The sequence below is a fragment of the Spermophilus citellus genome (genome assembly GCF_964194105.1).
Source record: "Spermophilus citellus genome assembly, chromosome: 11".
In the NCBI taxonomy this organism is placed as follows: Eukaryota; Metazoa; Chordata; class Mammalia; order Rodentia; family Sciuridae; genus Spermophilus; species Spermophilus citellus.
Genome location: NC_138192.1, coordinates 45,898,077 through 45,917,021, shown reverse-complemented (window position 1 = coordinate 45,917,021; position 18,945 = coordinate 45,898,077).

Genomic DNA, 18,945 nt, shown 5'->3' with positions numbered 1-18,945 from the left:
ATACTACCAAACTTTAAAACTACAGAAAAAAAAAATAGAGAGAGTAGAAATAGAAAGCAAAACTTGCAAAGATATTAACACACATGAGTGACAAAAGATACATGCAAAGAACTCTAAACCTTGCTTAGTAAGGGCATATCAACACATTGGAAAATGGGAGGAAGATTTGAATGACCAAATTAGATAACAAGTAATGTGCCAAATATGTATATAAAAATATAATAAACTTCAACATTTACTTGTAAAATGTAAATTAAAACAATAATATAAATCATTTCTCATGTTTCTAATTGGAAAAAAGTTTGTTTTACAGTTAATAATGTGTGTTACTTGAAAGAATGCATGAAAATAAATTTATTTATGTGTGGCTCATGAGATAGTACCTTGTAACTACTACAAAACACAATTTGACAAAATAGCAACATTGAAGATACTTGTTTCTCGTATGTCTATTACTTTTGCTTCTACTTATAACATCCTAAACAAACTTTTCCAAAAGTGCTCCTAAGAACACCATTAGAGAAAAAAAAAAATAGTGAATTTCCCATCATGTGGGTATAGATAAATCAAGCGAATTACTGCTATAAAAGTCTCCATGGTATCTAAAATTAATGAGGCATCTCAACCTGGAATAAACATCAAAAACTTAAGTTATACTTTGAAAAACAAATTGCAAATATATATTTAATATTATATAGATTCTGTAGATTAGCAAAGCAACAAAATATTTTCTTTTCTAGTAAAATTACAAAAGTCAAAATATAGCAGAATAATTCTGTTACACTAATGGCTGAGGTGACATCTCATTGTGGTTTTGATTTATATCTTTTGTAATATTCATGGTATTGAGTGTCTTTTCATCTGCTTTTACTAAGAAAAACTGGAAATGGAGAAGTGGAGGAAGATAGTTAAGTCCCTGTTCCTAGTCTGATACCATTGATTATGTAAAGCGTCCCATGAAGGAGGGTTCATTCTTTTTCATTTCTGTAGATACAGTTCATTAATTTCATGAGAAAAAGCAGGATATTGGTCAGGATTTGGAAGACAGCTGGCAAGGAAGAATTAGCTGTGTATGTATCTGAGCTGATGTCATACTCAGTGGGCCTGGAGCTACACAAGACATGCTGGCAGAAGAGCCTGTGGTGGACAAATACTGGCTTGTTTGTGAAAATCTGGGGAACAACCAGAAGTAATAGTAAAGATGTAAATGAGCAAGTGCAGGAGGAGGCTCAGAGAACACTCTAAATCTTCCATTTAATTCATGCTTTATTCCATAGGGATGATTTTGCATGTATGCATAATCAGTAATACATTAAACAATATTTAAAGTATAGGACTGATGGAGGAGACATACAGGTTGATTCCTAACATACATTTGCCTCATTGTTTGTCATGCAAATCATTTTATCATTTTGTGTCTTTAATCCTTTTCACATAACATTTGGGGAATATGATATGTGATTTATTTTTATTTTTTTACAAGACCATTATACAACTACATTGTTATGGTTCGGATGTGAGGAGTCCCCCAAAATTTCACCTGTGAGATAATGCAAGACAATTTGGAGGAGAAATGATTGGGTTACAGCCTTAGCCTAATCAGTGAGTTAATTCCTGAAACGATTAACTGAAGTGGTAAGGTGTGGCTGGACAGGGTGGGAACTGGGGCATGACTTTGGGTATATATTTGTATCTGGAGAGTGGAGCCTCTCTCTCTCTCTCTCTTGCCTCCTGGTCACCATGATGGGAACTGCTTTCTTCCACCACCCTGTCCCACCATGTTGTTCAGCTTCACCTCAAGCCCTGAAGAATGCAGCTGGCCTTCTATGGGCTAAGATCTCTGAAACTGTGATCCCTCAAATAAACCTTTCTTGCTCTATAATTGTTCTGGTCAGATCCTTCAGTTACAACAGCTAAAATGGTGACTAAATCATGTATAAAAATAAAAAGTGGAAAACCCCTTGGAACAACAGAGAACATGGAAGGTATGATATGCCTAACTTGGTAACTAAAAGGGGACATAACAAACTCTAGTTCATACTCCATAATGCCTTATTATTTCCTCAAGAAGTTTTTTTTTTCTTTTTTTTTTTTTAAAGATAGAGTGAGAGGGGAGAGAGAGAGAGAGAGAGAGAGAGAGAGAGAGAGAGAGAGAATTTTTAATATTTATTTTTTAGTTCTCGGCGGACACAACATCTTTGTTGGTATGTGGTGCTGAGGATCGAACCCATGCCAGGCGAGCGCGCCACCACTTGAGCCACATCCCCAGCCCCCTCAAGAAGTTTTGAAGAGTGAAATGTCATGCAAAACTCTAGTGCCAAAGTAGACAAAGAATGTCTTCCTGCTTTGTAAAGAGTATGAATAGCAGTTTTGTTTTTGTTTTTGTTTTTTTGGTCAGGGAGCCAAATCTAGAACTTATATATTTTAGAGAAACTAAGATTTATATTTGTTAATGTGAAATACTCTCTCAACCATATGTAACAAGGACCGTGGATTGATCAAATTACACCTTATCTGGATATTTAAAAATGATTTTAGGAAATCAAACTATTATTTATTTCAATGTTTTTAGGTCCCCAAATAAAGTAACAATTATATTTTTATATTCTGCACATCACATCAATTGCACATCTTACACACACACACACACACACACACACACACACACATAGAAATAAGCAATCAGCAATACATGGACATAAATCTGACATATGCAGAGGAAGCAAAAGAACACAGTCCTCCAGTGTTCCAAAACTGACAGGTCTCTGACAATTGATGACAGTGAAGACATCCTGTTGCCTCCTTCAGAACAAGATGTCTCAATGATACAATTTCTTCAGAATCAAAGAAATGTCAGATGTTATTAACATTAACAGAAATCTTAAATATATGGCATGGCAAATTGTGCTAATATCATTCTATTTGATTCATGCTTTTCAAAGACCTAGTTTCTTGGCCTCAATTGATGCTAAAATCTACTATTTAAAAGGATTGTTGGTCTCTGGGTCGTGTCAGAATAAATGAAGTAAGTGGAAATATAAATGTTGATTATTTCACATTGATTTATTATTCTGCTGCTCATTTGGAAAAAATACATTGCTTGCATCATCTGTTATTACAGCCATCAACCTAAATGTTACAATTTCCTAGAAATACAGTATGCAATAAGAATGAAAAGAAGTGTTTTCATCACATGTGAGACTGAGTATGTGGCAAAAGATTTCACATAAAGGAGGAGGGTGCTGTGGAGTACATTACTGGGGTTTTTTAGTCAGCTTTTTTATTGCTATGACTAAAAGACCTGACAACAATGATTTTAGTAAGGAAAAGTTTATTTGAAGGTGTATAGTTTCAGAGATCTCAGTCCATAGACAGCCAACTCCATTCCTTGCAGCTCAAAGAAAGAAAGAACATAATGGCAAAAATTGTGGCAGAAGGAAGCAACGAACATGATGATCAGAGAGCAGACAGACACTCCACTCACTAGATTCAAAAATATATACCCTCAAGGCATGCCTGCAATGTCCCACCTTCTCCAGCCACACCCTATCAGCCATGTGCTGTCAGGGGTAACTGAAAGTTAATTTAATTTAAAGTTAATTCCACAGGGAATCAACTCACTGATTGGGTTAATGCTCTCATAACCTGACAATTTCTCCTCTAAACCTCTTTGCATTGTCTCACACATGAGCTTTTGAGGGATACCTAACATCCAAACCAAGGTGTTAAGGAATTCTGCAATTAGATTCAACAAATACTTTGTGTTCCTATTGTGTTCCAGGTATTATTCTAGTTACTGAGGATGTCAGCTAATAAAGTTCAGTTTCCTGTCCTAGCAAGTCTTACAATGTATCTGGGAAGACAGAGAATAGATATTGAATAAATTAAAGAAATAAGTAAAAATTAGAACAATGTATAGGATCAAAAGTGCAAGTGGGGATTGAATAGTTACTTGGAATCAAGCACTCAAGATAGGCATTCAGTGAGGGTGACATTTGCGCCAGTATCTAATGGTAGTAAAGAAATTAGCAACATGGGGTGAGTGGGTACAGAGCTGCCCTGGCTGAAGAAATGAGCAGTGAAAAGTCCCTGAGACAATTGCATGGTCAGCGTGTTTAACAGAAGCAGCAATTCAATTGCTCAAGTGGTAGGAGCAGCGTGAAAAGCAACATGAGCTGAGGGAGAGGAATGTGTGAGGAAGAACCTTGTAGAAGGTGGAGGCCCCTGGCCTCTGAAAGATCTTAGGAGGTTTGCGAAGGATTGAGGAGCTTGTTGAAAAGTTGGGGATCTGGGAAAGACTCTCAACAAGGGCCTCATGAGCCGACTTAAACATCAGTAAGAAATATTCTGCATTAGGCACAGATTATGGGACAGGAAGAGGCACAGAGACCAGGGAGGAAGTCCTTGCAGAAGAAGTAATACTTTACACCAGAGGTGCAAAAGATAGGTAATCATGCACTTCATGGGGTTCATGGGGTGGGCCAGGACAAGTGATATTTGGACTCTGATTGAAATAAAATCTCAAATACAAGGTAAAATTAATGATGATATCAGTTGGAACAGAAGACCTGGAAAAACATTTTTATATTATTCCCTCTTGCACAATATTTACTCTTTTTACATTAGGATAATTTTTATTTTTCTTCTCAGTTTGAAAAATCATGACTAATTGGGAGGAAAGATGAGGATTCTCCATAATCCATAAACTTTCAATGATGCCCTTGCATTTGTGGAGCATTGCCTCATTCCCCTGAAGCTAGCAGTGGGGTGCAAAATGCATTGAAGCACACTGCATGTCTTCCATAAATGCACATAAAACTTCAGCAGTCAAGAGGATGGAGCTATTAAAGAAAACAATGTGGGTATAAAACGGTTTTGCAGAGATTAAATTTTTTTTAAGCCAGGAGCTTTTTTCTAAAAGGACAGCTTGGATTTCTGATTAGAGATTAGAAGAAATGATGATTGAAATACTCATTTCAATACCAATAACCTAAGGTGTGAATTAGTCTAATTCATATTTGGTTTGGCGAGGAAAGAAACAAATCATGATCACACATTTTCTTCAAGTATATAACCGTGTTATAGCCACATTGTTCTGAAATTGGTGGATTTGGCGTGGTTATTTTAACCAATTTGCAATTTCAATTTTGCATTTTAGTTTTTAATAATTTGCTTGGAAGCTCGTGGAGATAGGAATGAAAGGATGAAAGAATAACCATAAAAAGGGCCAGGAATCATTTTGTGTTAAGAATATATTGATTTCCTCATCTGCCCAACTACTCATTCCTTTAAACTCACTGTTTATCTGGAAGTTATTGAAAATGGCAGGCAGGCATAGACTTTTGATGAATCAATATCCTTCCTTTGAGATCAGCAACTGCTAAGCTGCATTTTCATATATTGCAGGAGAATGTTTTTAGTAGAAGACTTTTGAATGCTCTTTTGACAAATGAATCCAAACATCTTATTCTATCAAGCATGCACTTTTATATCCCGGGAGTATTTCACTCTTATTAAGCAGAAGTAAAGAGCATATTATATCTTCAATTTTTCAGAATTCAGGTTTCTTTCTATTCTTTTGAAGTTATTGAAAATTATAGTATATTTCTTTCCTACCAATAAGCCATAACGAAACCTGTGAGATCTCAGCATAGGCGCAGAAAAGTGAGCTGGACAAAGTTAGTGGAGGAAGGAGGAGGAAGATTGTCTCACACACCTGTGACTTTTAATTTTCTCAGTGGTTGCCTAGAGTTTCAATGTGTTTACAACAAATCTATGGATGCTACTATATCAGATAACACTACACTGCTCTCCTGGCAGTGCAAGTAGCTGGTGATGGAGTATTCTCAGTTCCTCTTTTCTGTCCCTTATTATATTGCTGTGGTTATGTCACATGTCCATAAAACATAATCAACTAATATATTGTTGCTATTAATATATAAAACAAACTGTCTTCAAGTATAGTAATCTATAAATCTAACATTTTATTGAAAAAAACAAAAGATTTTATTTTATCTTCATTTATTCCTTTTCTAATGCTCTCATTTTACATAGAGTTTAGTGCATGACCTCTAAAATTGTCCTTCTCTATGAATAGCTCCTTTTAATAATTTTTGTAAGGCAGCTCTATGGTAGTGATGGATTTTGTCAATTTTCATTTGTATGACAAATATTTCTTGTTAATTTTGAAGGACAATTTCTCTGGATACAGAATTATATGTTGGTATCTTTTTTTTTCCTTCTGCAGTTTAATTTTTCATTCTATACTCTTCTTACTTAAGGAAAATTGTGATGTAACTCCTACCCTTGCCCTCTAATAGGTAAGGACTCCTCACTCTTACTTCTCAGCCTAACTTATTTCCAAGATTTTTCTCTTTGTCTTTGATCTTCTTCAGTTTTAATACAATATACCAAAGTATAAATTTTCTTTTTCCTTTTTCCCCTTTTGTCTCCTTCTGGTCTATACATTGCAGATAGGTTACATTTTTTGTAATGGCCTAACATTTCTTGCATATTCTGTTCCACTATTTGTAAGAAAAACAAAAACAAAAAAAAAACCTCTTTGCACTTGGGAGAAATTTCTATTAGGCTTTCTTGAAAATTAGTGATTTCTTTAATTTTGTTAAATTCAATAAACCCATTAATGCATTCTTTATTTCTATTAGATTATTTCTGTTTGTGGGATTTCCTTTTAATTCTTCTTGAAGCTTCTGTCTCTCTGGTGACATTTCCATCTGCTGTTGCATATTGTTCATTTTTTTCCATTCAAGTTCTCAGCATTTGATTAGAAATTTCTTAAAAATTCCCAGTTTGATAATTTCAAATTCTCTGCCACATAAGATGCATTCATTGTCTCATTGGATTGTGGTTTTCCTCTTAGCATGCCTTGAGATTTTTTCCTTTAAAGCCATTCATGATGTACTGGGTAAAAGAAACTGAAGAAAAATAGGCCTTTCCTGTGAGGTTTTAATTTATGTGCCTAAAAGTCACCTGAGTCTTACCATTTGCTATTGTTTTGGTGTCATAGTCTAAACTTATTTTGTCTTCCTTTGTCTTGTTTGTGTGTGTATGTTGGGGGGGTCTCACTTATTGTTTTTGCATTTCTGTAGTGTCTGAGGATTGCCATAATTTCACCTGTCATCTGTTATGATCTCGGAGTTCTACGGAGGTGGTAATAATCACTATGGAGTAAGTATTTTTAATGAATCCTATGATTGGATCTGTCTTTTAGCAAGTGGTATTCCTAGGTTGACCTTCACAAATGCTTTTAAGTTCTGGTCTCTCCCCAGGTGAGGCAGGAAGGCTTAAGGGATCTAGAGAAGAGTACTTTGTTCTCCAGGTCTGTTGGCTTTTGATAAACCATGAAGATATTTTGCTAAGTGAAATAAGCCACACACAGGAGACCAACGTCTATGTGATCTAAAAGAGTCAGACTATGGAAGAAAGTAGAATGATGTCTAACATGACAGGCCAAAGGAATGTAGCTCATGATTGAAAGGAACACAGCTTCAACTACACAAGCTGCAAGTCTCTGCAATACTCTATTGTATGCTTAAAAACGTAGGTTGCTAGAGCACAGGTTAAATTGTCTTGCTTTTTTCTTTCACAGTGTTGAAGATCTAACCCAGGGTCTCATGCCTGCTAGGCAAGGGCCCTGCAACTGACCTATATTCTCAGCCCTTTGCATAATGTTTATACCATAAAAAGAGAGATAGTGAACTTTTAAAGGTGATGGTGATTTTAAGACATTGTATATGGTGACAGGTTCATAGGTGTACATACTTTAAGTCCATCAAAAATTACACATTAAATATTGTTTGCATGACCTTCACTCATATCTTAACAAAAATTAAAATAAAATAAAGGAGTGGGAGAAAAATCAAACATGAAAAATGTAAGCATATGTTACTTAGAATTCAGAAGGTGTTACAACAAATGTAAGCTTCTTGCCTTCCTTGTGATTTCTCATGAAGTGAATTAGAGGCTGTCTGCAGTAGGAAGGAAGATACATGAAGAAATGCTGGATCCTGAGCTTTACTCAGGTTCTCAGTTGCTTTTCTTCTCAGAAATAACACCTGGAATTCCACAGCTTGTCATTGTGCAGGAATCCTTTAAATATTATTTTTCCTGGGGAAGGATGTGTGTGTGTGTGTGTGTGTGTGTGTGTGTGTGTGTGTGTGTGTGTATTTCCTGGAGTACAATACATACATACATATTTTTTTCCCCAGTTTATATCTTGAGTTCACTATGTAAGAGTGGAAGTCCATATGTCCCAAAACTTTGCTTCCCACCCACCCTCAATCTTGTTGGGGGCCTTTCCTTAATTACTTAATAAATAAGTGAACTCTCTAACACCAAAAGAAATTGTTAGATTGGGGTTGTCCTGGGGAATATTTGCCAAAAAAAAAAAAAATCCTGAGGTGCTAATGACTGTGCTATGACAAACTTCAGTTATTGTTAGAAGAAAATAAAATTTCAAAATGAGAATAACTGGAGAATCCCATATCAGTAGGTGTTGAGTAACAATTACAATCATTATCACAACATGGGATTGTTTTTAGGTGATGCAAAAATTGTCTCTGAAAGCAACAAGCTTTGTGAATCTCAGTATACATTCAAGTACAGCATGGACATATGTGGTTGAAATAATCTATTAGATGAAGAATTTTAAGCCTTAAAGTAAGAAATGAAAGCAATCTAAAATTAAAGCAGATACAAAACAGCTCTGTAAAAATGAGGACAGTTTTATCTAGAATCATCTCTAGTACAAAGGCATGATAAAAAACTTAATAAAAAAATAGAAACACTTCCGGTGGTCCTTTAGCTTTTCTCAAATATGACATTGCAATTGCCGTGGATTCTGGGGTAGTCCTGCAAACATGATTGTGAGTGAAGCCAAATATTCTGCAGAACCATGGGATAAAGTGATTCCTTTTCAACATGCTCCTTTTCCTAACCTCACTGCCATGGGTTTTTCTTTTATCATCATGGTTTTATTTTGTTCCTTCTTTTTCAATTTCATTTCTTAACAGTATTTTTCAAAGTAACAGAAAACCTTAACACTCTTTCACTGACTCTTTAACTTCAGGAGCTGTGGGGTTTAGCTTTGGTTTTACTTTTTGATAAAATCAAATGGGGCAACACTCCAGGATGGAGCTCCCACAAGCTGATCCACGTGAAGAAGATACAGTCTTTTATTTATTTTATTTATTTATTTATTTATTTTTTAAAGAGAGAGAGAGAGAGAGAATTGTTTTAATATTTATTTTTCAGTTTTCCGTGGACACAACATCTTTATTTTATTTTTATGTGGTGCTGAGGATCGAACCCAGCGTCCTGCGCATGCCAGGCAAGCGTGTTACCATTTGAGCCACATCCCCAGCCCCAGATACAGTCTTTTAGACGTGTGCTGTCCCTGGGGATGGTGTTAAGTGGATTTCAAAATTAGTTCTTTATTAACAAACTATGTTAGAACTTGGGTTTTATCTTCCCAGTGTCTTAAAATTTTGTTTTGTTTGGTTTATTTCATTTTTTTGGCCGGAGCAATATAATTATCTCCAATAGGCAACTCACAGAAGAGGCTACTATCTTGAATAAATATTCATAAGATTGTTTTCTTATATAACATTAGAATATTTTAAAATCTTTTTAGGATATAAGCAAGTTAGAAATCTTCAATTGAAAAAATAACAATAGCATGAGTTTCTAATAGAGAAAAAAATAAATAGTTCTTTTCATTTAGTTTATACCCAAAGACTGTTATGTCTGTCTCAACCACTATTTAAATACGTAAATTAAGTATATCAGAAATTCTGCCAATCTCTCTATTTATATATTATCTATTTCCTAAAATAATTTTATTTCATTATAAGGTGATCATATAGAGAACATATAAATAAAATGAAATATTCATTATAAATGCCAATCAAGAAAGAAGTAGTATTAAACATCTCAAAAGCTAAGGAATAAAAATGTTACTTTTATTTGATGCTGAAAAAAAATTTTTTTTTGAATTTTTACTTGATATGTGTGTGGGTGACTAGAATCCTGGCTAGTCACTTTAAATTAAACCATGTGATGAATAGGCAGGGATAACTAGGTCAGGTTTCATCTTTCCTAATTTCCATTAAGAATATAGGCATACTTACAATTCCAAAAAAAAAAAAAAAAAGGAAGAAAGAAAGAAAGGTGAAACAAAACAAAAATAACCTAAGCTAAAAAGTGAAAGAAAGGGAGAGATGGAAATACAGAAGGAAGAAGAAGGGAAGGAAGAGAGAGAGGTTGAAAGGACATGAGGGAGAGGGAAGGATATCAAATGAAGCCCTGTCCCTAAAATTATAGCAATATTTTTATACATTTAATGAGCTAGACAGAAGGAGAGATACTTATTAAGTATTTGGGATTGTAAGATCCACTTCAAGTCAGAAAGCTTGAAATAGGGGGAAATACCAATCTAAATAAGAATCAGAGGAATCAAAGGACAACACAATGAAACAAAACTTATATGAAAATTATATTCATTCTGTATTACCAAGGATTGATTTTGCATTTGTATTTTTAAAAGAAAAACATTTGCAGATTGAATATGCTGTGTAAAAGCACCAAGCCAGGTGTTAAGCATAATTTTATGTCTTTCCTATTTCTTTCAATAGTTTTCACAAGTAGGAGGCAAAACATAGCAGAGTGAACTTGAAAAGACTTCCTGTGTCCTTTTGTGCTATTAAAATAAATTACATTTGCAACTGTCAAACCAGTTTCCATCCTCCTGGTGAAGAGATAACCACCCTCTTGCATGTTATCCTTAGAGCAGTCATGCTCCACCTCCCTCTCACCTTAAAACAAAAGAGAAGAGAAATAGTTAGAAACAAAGGTTTCCATCTACTTTTTCTTTAAGTATAAAAGCAATGAAAATCTACTCAACAGAGGAGGAAAACAGCAGGCTACCAGACATCCCTTAATATGCTTCTATAATTTTTCTCTCCTATTTTTCATTTCGTTCAGGAAAAAAAAATATTTTTGATAAAGCCTGTTTTTAAGAAAGTTGAAACAATGATCATCACCAATTTCATTGGTATTCTGTATAAATTGTGAACATAGTTTATATACAGAGTTATGAAAAATTGTGCTGTGAATGGATAATTATGATTGTAATGTATTCCACTATTGTCATGTATGTAAGAAATAAAAATAAACTAATTAATTAAAAAAAGAATATGGAGTATATCCATTGAATGATATGTAATGTAAATTCAAAGGTGAAAACTACACGCTAGGCTAACGAAGTCTCTAGAATAGTGACAAATGAACTGCATGTATACCTATGTTCTTTATAGAATTCATAACCATATTCACATGATTAATAAGTGCAAAAATTTTACATTTGCTGAATGAAAATGAGATAATAATATTTTGTTAGTAATTTAGGTATTATGACAAAAAACATTAAAACGTTTTGTAATTTGAAGTCCTGTTTAGGAACATAAACTTATTTTTTAGAAGTTTATGTAATTTTTATTGTTCTGAAGACAAGTATTCTTCTTCTTTTTTTTTTTAATAAAAAGTCCTCTAAAACTAAAGTTTCATTGTACAACTGAGTTCTTAAAGGTCAAAGAGAGTTGGAACAAATTTTTACTCCTCACACTTCAGATAGAGCCCTAATATCCAGAGTATACAAAGAACTCAAAAAATTAGACAATAAGATAACAAATAACCCAATCAACAAATGGGCCAAGGACATGAACAAACACTTCACAGAGGAGGACATACAATCAATCAACAAGTACATGAAAAAATGCTCACCATCTCTAGCAGTCAAGGAAATGCAAATCAAAACCACCCTAAGATACCACCTCACCCCAGTAAGATTGGCAGCCATGATGAAGTCAAACAACAATGAGTGCTGGCGAGGATGTGGAGAAAAGGGTACTCTTGTACACTGCTGGTGGGACTGCAAACGGGTGCGGCCAATTTGGAAAGCAGTATGGAGATTCCTGGGAAAGCTGGGAATGGAACCACCATTTGACCCAGCTATTGCCCTTCTCGGACTATTTCCTGAAAACCTTAAAAGAGCACACTACAGGGATACTGCCACATCGATGTTCATAGCAGCACAATTCACAATTGCTAGACTGTGGAATCAACCCAGATGCCCTTCAATAGATGAATGGATAAAAAAATGTGGCATTTATACACCATGGAGTATTACGCAGCACTAAAAAATGACAAAATCACGGAATTTGCAGGGAAATGGATGGCACTAGAGCAGATTATGCTTAGTGAAGCTAGCCAATCCCTAAAAAACAAATACCAAATGTCTTCTTTGATATAATGAGAGCAACTAAGAACAGAACAGGGAGGAAGAGCAGGAAGAAAAGATTAACATTAAACAGAGACATGAGGTGGGAGGGAAAGGGAGAAAAAAAGGGAAATTACATGGAAATGGAGGGAGACCCTCATTGTTATACAAAATTACATATAAGAGGTTATGAGGGGAATGGGATAACAAACATGGAGGGAAATGAATTACAGTAGATGGGGTAGAGAGAGAAGATGGGAGGGGAGGGGAGGGGGGATAGTAGAGGATAGGAAAGGTAGCAGAATACAACAGTCACTAATATGGCAGTATGTAAAAATGTGATGTGTAACCGATGTGATTCTGCAATCTGTATTTGGGGTAAAAATGGGAGTTCATAACCCACTTGATTCTAATGTATGAAATATGATTTGTCAAGAGCTTTGTAATGTTGTGAACATCCAATAAAAAAAAATAATAAACTATAAAAAAAAATAAATGCAAATATCTTTAAAAGTCAAGGCACCCACAGAAATAATTTTAAAACTACTCTTGTATGAGGAAACTGCAAAACAAATCATGAAGTAACAAACCTGCTAATTGTAATTAACTAATTAATTATTTGGAATTAACTGATTACCTAATTGTAATTAACTAATTGTAATTAACTGATACTGTAAACCAACAGAAACAAGTCCTGGTTCAGTAATCAAGGGGCTTTGCATTTGGGGTCTTTTTGCCTAAGGGTAAAGGGACAAAGTTTCCTTACTGGTGTGTGTTGCTTACTCGGCCACTGCAACCTCAAGTTGGCCTTGGATCCTTTTTTATTCTGTCTCTGTGCTCCTTTCCCACTCTGTAGTCTTTTATTTCTAGTTTCCTGCACTTCTGTCTCTCTTCATAAGACAGGGAACACCTTGCAGGAAGTACAAGCAACCAAAATTACATTGGAATTTATGTGTCCTGGAGGGGACCCTCAGCCAAACATTACTCCAGGCAGAAATGCAAAGGTTCAGCCTACTTGTTTTCTCACTGAAATAGACCCAGGGGTTATTTACACCCCAGAACCTCATTTTCAAGTACTCATGTACTTTGCTGGATATCATTCTGTTTCTAGGTTTTTTCCCTATCCCATTCCCCTAAATTCTTACCAGCCCTCCCTGGGAGCACTTCTTTCATACAGTACTTGCTAAATGAAAATCTTCATCTAAGTTTCTTCTTCTGGGAAGCCCATTCTAAAGTACCCACAAGTAAGATGTGGACTGAGGTCCCTTTTCCCTCTACTATTCCTTGATTCAAGTTATGCACATCCACAATATGTGAGTACATATGTATTGTATACGTAAATAAATAGATAGATACTATATTTATCTATATATGCACATCAGACCATATTGGTATGCTTGACTCATTTCTAGTGAACAAAATGCAGAACAGTGACAGCAGCATTTTATAATCAATCTGATTTCTATGCCATAGAGATGAAACTACAATTGCACTTTTACCTACTATACTATTCATACAAATTAAAAGGGCATGCTATTTTGGTAGGGTTTCTATTGATATAAAACCCTTGTTTGGATTCTTTGAAATTAGAGGAGAGATAAAATTGAGTATGTAATTACCTGAGGTTGATACTAAATTATCTGAGGTTGAATGAAGGTAAAGAGATTATTTTTGCAGTTTTCACATGCTGGTTCTCAGGAAGAAATATAATAATGATGGTAAATATATATGGGTGGCCTTTTTTTGTGTTATGTTTTGATGTCTTTTTTTTTCTTTAAAGAAAAGAAACAATTGCAAAACATGTACTATTAAAAAAATTTTTCAACTGGAAAGCATGCAAAGACACATGCAGTCACCATCCAAGTCAAACATAGAAACACGAAGTTGGACCTTTAGTTGAACTGCAAACATAATGGCAAATTATGAGGGGGGAAAGGTAGTGATATTTGGCAATCTATGAAAATGCACTTATAATTCTATAGTCCTTATGCTGGAAAATATATCAATAAATTAGAGACCACAAATTTACATAGTGTAAGTCAGCTACAGAGTATTCTCAGAGTCTTTTTCGAAGAATCATTTTCTCAAATTTCTCTGATAATTCCAAATGCAGCAATAATTATGTTGAGCTGCTTAGTTATGATGCAGATAGTTTCTTTGTATTAATTAATTCTTTTTTATTGGTGCATAAAAGTTATATACAGAGTAATACTAGTAGTAGTGGCATATTCCTACATATACATAAAATGTTTTGATGGATTTCACCCACCAGCACCTCAACTTTACTTTCCCTCTTCCCTCTGATCTCTTTCCTCCTTGCTATTAACCTCCCCCTATTTTCATGAGATTCCTCTAGGTTCTACATATAAAAGAAAATCCATATTGCTTAACTTTTTGAGTGTGGCTTATTTTATTTAACATGATGATCTCCAGTTCCATCTCTTTTCTTGCAAATGATATATTTTCATTCTTCTTTGTGGTTAAATAAAACACCATTGTGTAAATATATCTATATTTTCTTTATGAATTAATCTGTTGACAGACTCCTAGGCTGGTTCCATAGCTTGGCAATTGTGAACTGTGCTGCTATAAACATGTGTGTGCATGTATGTATATAGTATGTCATCTTTATTTCTTTTTTTTTCTTTTTTTATTGATTATTTAAAGCATTACAAAGCTCATGATATATCATCTTTCATACATTTGACTCAAATTGTGTTTTGAACTCCCATTTTCACCCCAAATACAGATTGCAGAATCACATCTGTTACATATTCACATTTTTACATAATGCCATATTAGTGACTGTTGTATTCTGCTACCTTTCCTATCCCCTACTATCCCCCCTCCCCTCCCCTCCCCTCCCATCTTCCCTCTCTACCTCCCCTGCTGTTGTTCAATTCTCTCCCTCTTTTTCCCTCCCCCTTGCCCCTCCTGACCTCTTATAATTTTGTGTATCACTGAAGGTCTCCTACCATTTCCATGTGCTTTCCCTTCTCTCTCCGTTTCTCTCCCCCCATTCGTCTTTGTTTACTGTAGTCTTTTCCTCATGCTCTTCCTTCCTGTTCTGTTCTTAGTTGTTCTCTTTATATCAAAGCAGACATTTGGCATTTGTTTTTAGGGCTTGGCTAGCTTCGCTTAGCATAATCTGCTCTAATGCCATCCAATTGCAACAACAAAACAGGTGTGTGTCACTCAGTTCAGCCCCCATACATAGGGGGATTTCGCATAAAATCTCTCCTAGACTTTCAGGGGAAGGGAGTATCACAGTGAGCTTGCATAAAGACTAAAGGAGGGCTGGGGATGTGGCTCAAGCGGTAGTGCGCTCGCCTGGCATGCGTGCGGCCCGGGTTCGATCCTCAGCACCACATACAAACAAAGATGTTGTGTTCGCTGAAAACTAAAAAAAAAAAATAAATAACTATTAAAAATTCTCTCTCTCTCTCTCACTCTCTCACTCTCTCTTGAAAAAAAAAAAAAAGACTAAAGGAGAACTAGAGGCAACTGACCTTCAACCCCCCCTCCCATCAGCAGCCAAAACAAAACCTGTCTAATCATCTTTATTTCTTTGGGGTACATATTGATGAGTTCTATATCTGGGTCACATGGTGGTTTCATTCCCATTGTTTGGGGGTACCTCCACAATGACTTTTTCAGTGGCTGTACGAATTTTCATTTTCAATCAACAGTGTGTTAAGAGTTTTTTTCCCCTTACATCCTTGCTAGCATTTATTATTATTTGTATTCTTTTTTTTTAAAAAAGTTCTTTGTAAATGAACATGACAGTATATTTTGACATATAGATACATGGAACAAAACTAATTCTAATTAGGATCCCATTCTTGGGGTTGTACATGATGTGGAGTTTCAGTGGTGATGTATTCATATATGAACATAGCAAAGTTATGTCCAATTAATTCTGTCTTTCCTATTCCCATCTCCTCTCCCTGCCTTTCATTCCCCTTTGTCTAATCATCTGAACTTCTATTCTTTACTCCCTCCACCTTTATTGTGAGTTAGCTCCATATATCAGAAAGAACAGTCAACTTCTGTTTTGGGGGGGACCACTCTGGAAAGCAGTGGAAAAAACATGGAAAAACTTGGAATGGAAGCACCATTTTACCCAGTTATCCCACTCCTTAGTATATACTCAAAGGACTTAAAAATCAGCAAAATACAGTGATGTGCCACAGTCTCGGCTGGGCACAGAATCACGAGCCACCACACAGCTTTGTAGATTCAAACAGCAATTCTTTATTCCCGAACTCACACCGGCCTCCACACACGTTCTGGGGCAATTCCAGTTCTGCTGCCACCCAATTCACCTACTCCACGAGGCTTTTTTCCCAAAATGCTCTCTGAATCTCACGAGAGCTCAACAGGAGCTCAGGTAGCAGGAACGCCCTATTTCCAGCAGCAATAATCCTCAACATCGAACTTCCCTAAAACCCAAGGTCTTAAACTGGGAACACCCTAAACCCAAGGACCGGGATGCTATACTTCCTCAAACTGCAGGATACACCCTAATCCTGGATCCACCCTCGTCCTTGAGTAGTGTCATCTTTCTCAAACACACATGCAAGGTCAACAGCGAAATTAACATGGGGTATGCTGGCAAGGAAATTTCGATGCGTCATTCCTACTTGGTAATGGCCCTCAGCAGTGATGTAGCCACATCAATGTTTATAGCAGCTCAATTTATATTAGTTAAGCTATGGAATCAACCTAGATGACCTCCAACAGATGAATGGATAAAGAAAATGTGGTAAAAAGTTTAAAAGTAACTTTCTTAAATTTGGCTTTGAAGTTTTAGATATTTTAAAGACCCAACTGTACTGCCTATGACATATCCAATGAATAATACAAACTAATGTTCATTAATATTAAGCAAAATAATAAACTTTATTTTTGACATCATATTTTTCAAAAAATAAACCCATCCTTTAGCGTTAAAAAAAAGGAAATGTAGTATATAGACACAATGGAATATTATTCAGCCATGAAAAGAGTAGTTTTATGAATTTTGCTAATAAATGGATGAATCTGGAGACTATCATGTTATTTGTATTCTTGGTGATTGCCATTCTAACTGAAGTTAGATAAAATCTCAGTGAGTTTTGATTTGCATTTCCCTGATGGCTAGAGATAGTGAACATTTTTTCATATCTTTTATTACAAGAAGTGTCTGTTTAATTCACTTGTCTATTTACTAAATGGGTTATTTGGTTTTAGAAATTGGGTTTTTCTGAGTTCTTTATATATTCTTACTATTTGTCAGATACTTTATGAATCCTTTTACATGTATCATCTAATCCCATTGTTTCAACAATCATATAATGCAGGTATTATTGGTGCTATATTAGTTTAAAGAGTTAAATTCGTGCATTTGATATTTTTTCTTTTGTTGAGAACCAACTTATAAATATTATGTTCATCCCTGAAAATTTTGAAAAGAATACAGATGTGGTCTTTACTTTAATGTGGCTTTCTTACATTCCTTGCTGCTGACCTTTATGTATTTGTGTTATCAACCTTGAGGAACTCACTTAATGCCTCTAGAATTATCTTTCCACATTAAAAAAAATGAAGATAAATAATTTTATCTAGCAGTTACATGAAAAGTTGACATTAAGTAATATATGCAAAGTTTATAACTAAAGGAAGAATTTTAGTTAATTTCTCCAGTATCAGATTACTAGAACACAATTAACAATCATGAGAGAGAGTGATAATTTACAAATGAAATTGCGAAAAATAACCATCTGTGGTTTTCTGAGTCATTCCCCTTAGGTATAAGGAAAAACTACAGTCTGACCAGGAAAATGAGAAATTTCAGTGTTCGTTGTTTTCCTTAATGTAGACTCAAATAATACTGATAATAACTCACATATATTTTTAGTAGCTTAAGATTTTAACAAAAACTTAGTTGTACTCAACAACAGTCTCCAATCTTAACTTCCTCAAGTATTTTGTCTTTATTGGTAACTTGAGTGTTAAAGTAATAAAAAGAGCTTTTGACTATAACCACATTTAAAAAACTATTAAAAATTTGTAAATAGTAGTGACTATGGAAAAGAAACCAAAAACCTGGAAGTGTTTATTGAAGAGTGGGAACATAAATTCTAGGCTATACATAGTTTTTTTTATGGTACATATTTGTAACTGAAGTGGGGGGCTACATACCTTCTTTAGTAATTTATATTTGTTATTCAGCATATATTCTGAACATTCTTCCAAGTCATAGTTATGCACCTATATTGCTCTTCAGGCTTTTGTTATTCATTCTAAAGGTGTTCCAAAATTTACAGAAACCTGTTTTCAAACTGACCTCATCCAAAAGTTGACCGGTTACTCCCATGAAGAAATATTGGTATTAGCAATCTTTTGAATATTTGCCAATATAAATGATAGGAAACTCATATTCTTGGCAGTTCAATGGTGGAGAGATGATGACTTTCATGTTCATTGCTCGTTTTTAATTCTTATTTCTCAAATTACTTATTTGTGTTTTTACATTAATTTTCCTACATAGTTCATGATTTTCTTGCTTTATAAGACTATTCATATCATTTCAATATTGTTATTTTGCATAATTTGATTTTTTAATTGTGCTCTCTTTTACCACCTGTAGTTTTTCCTTTAATTAGATA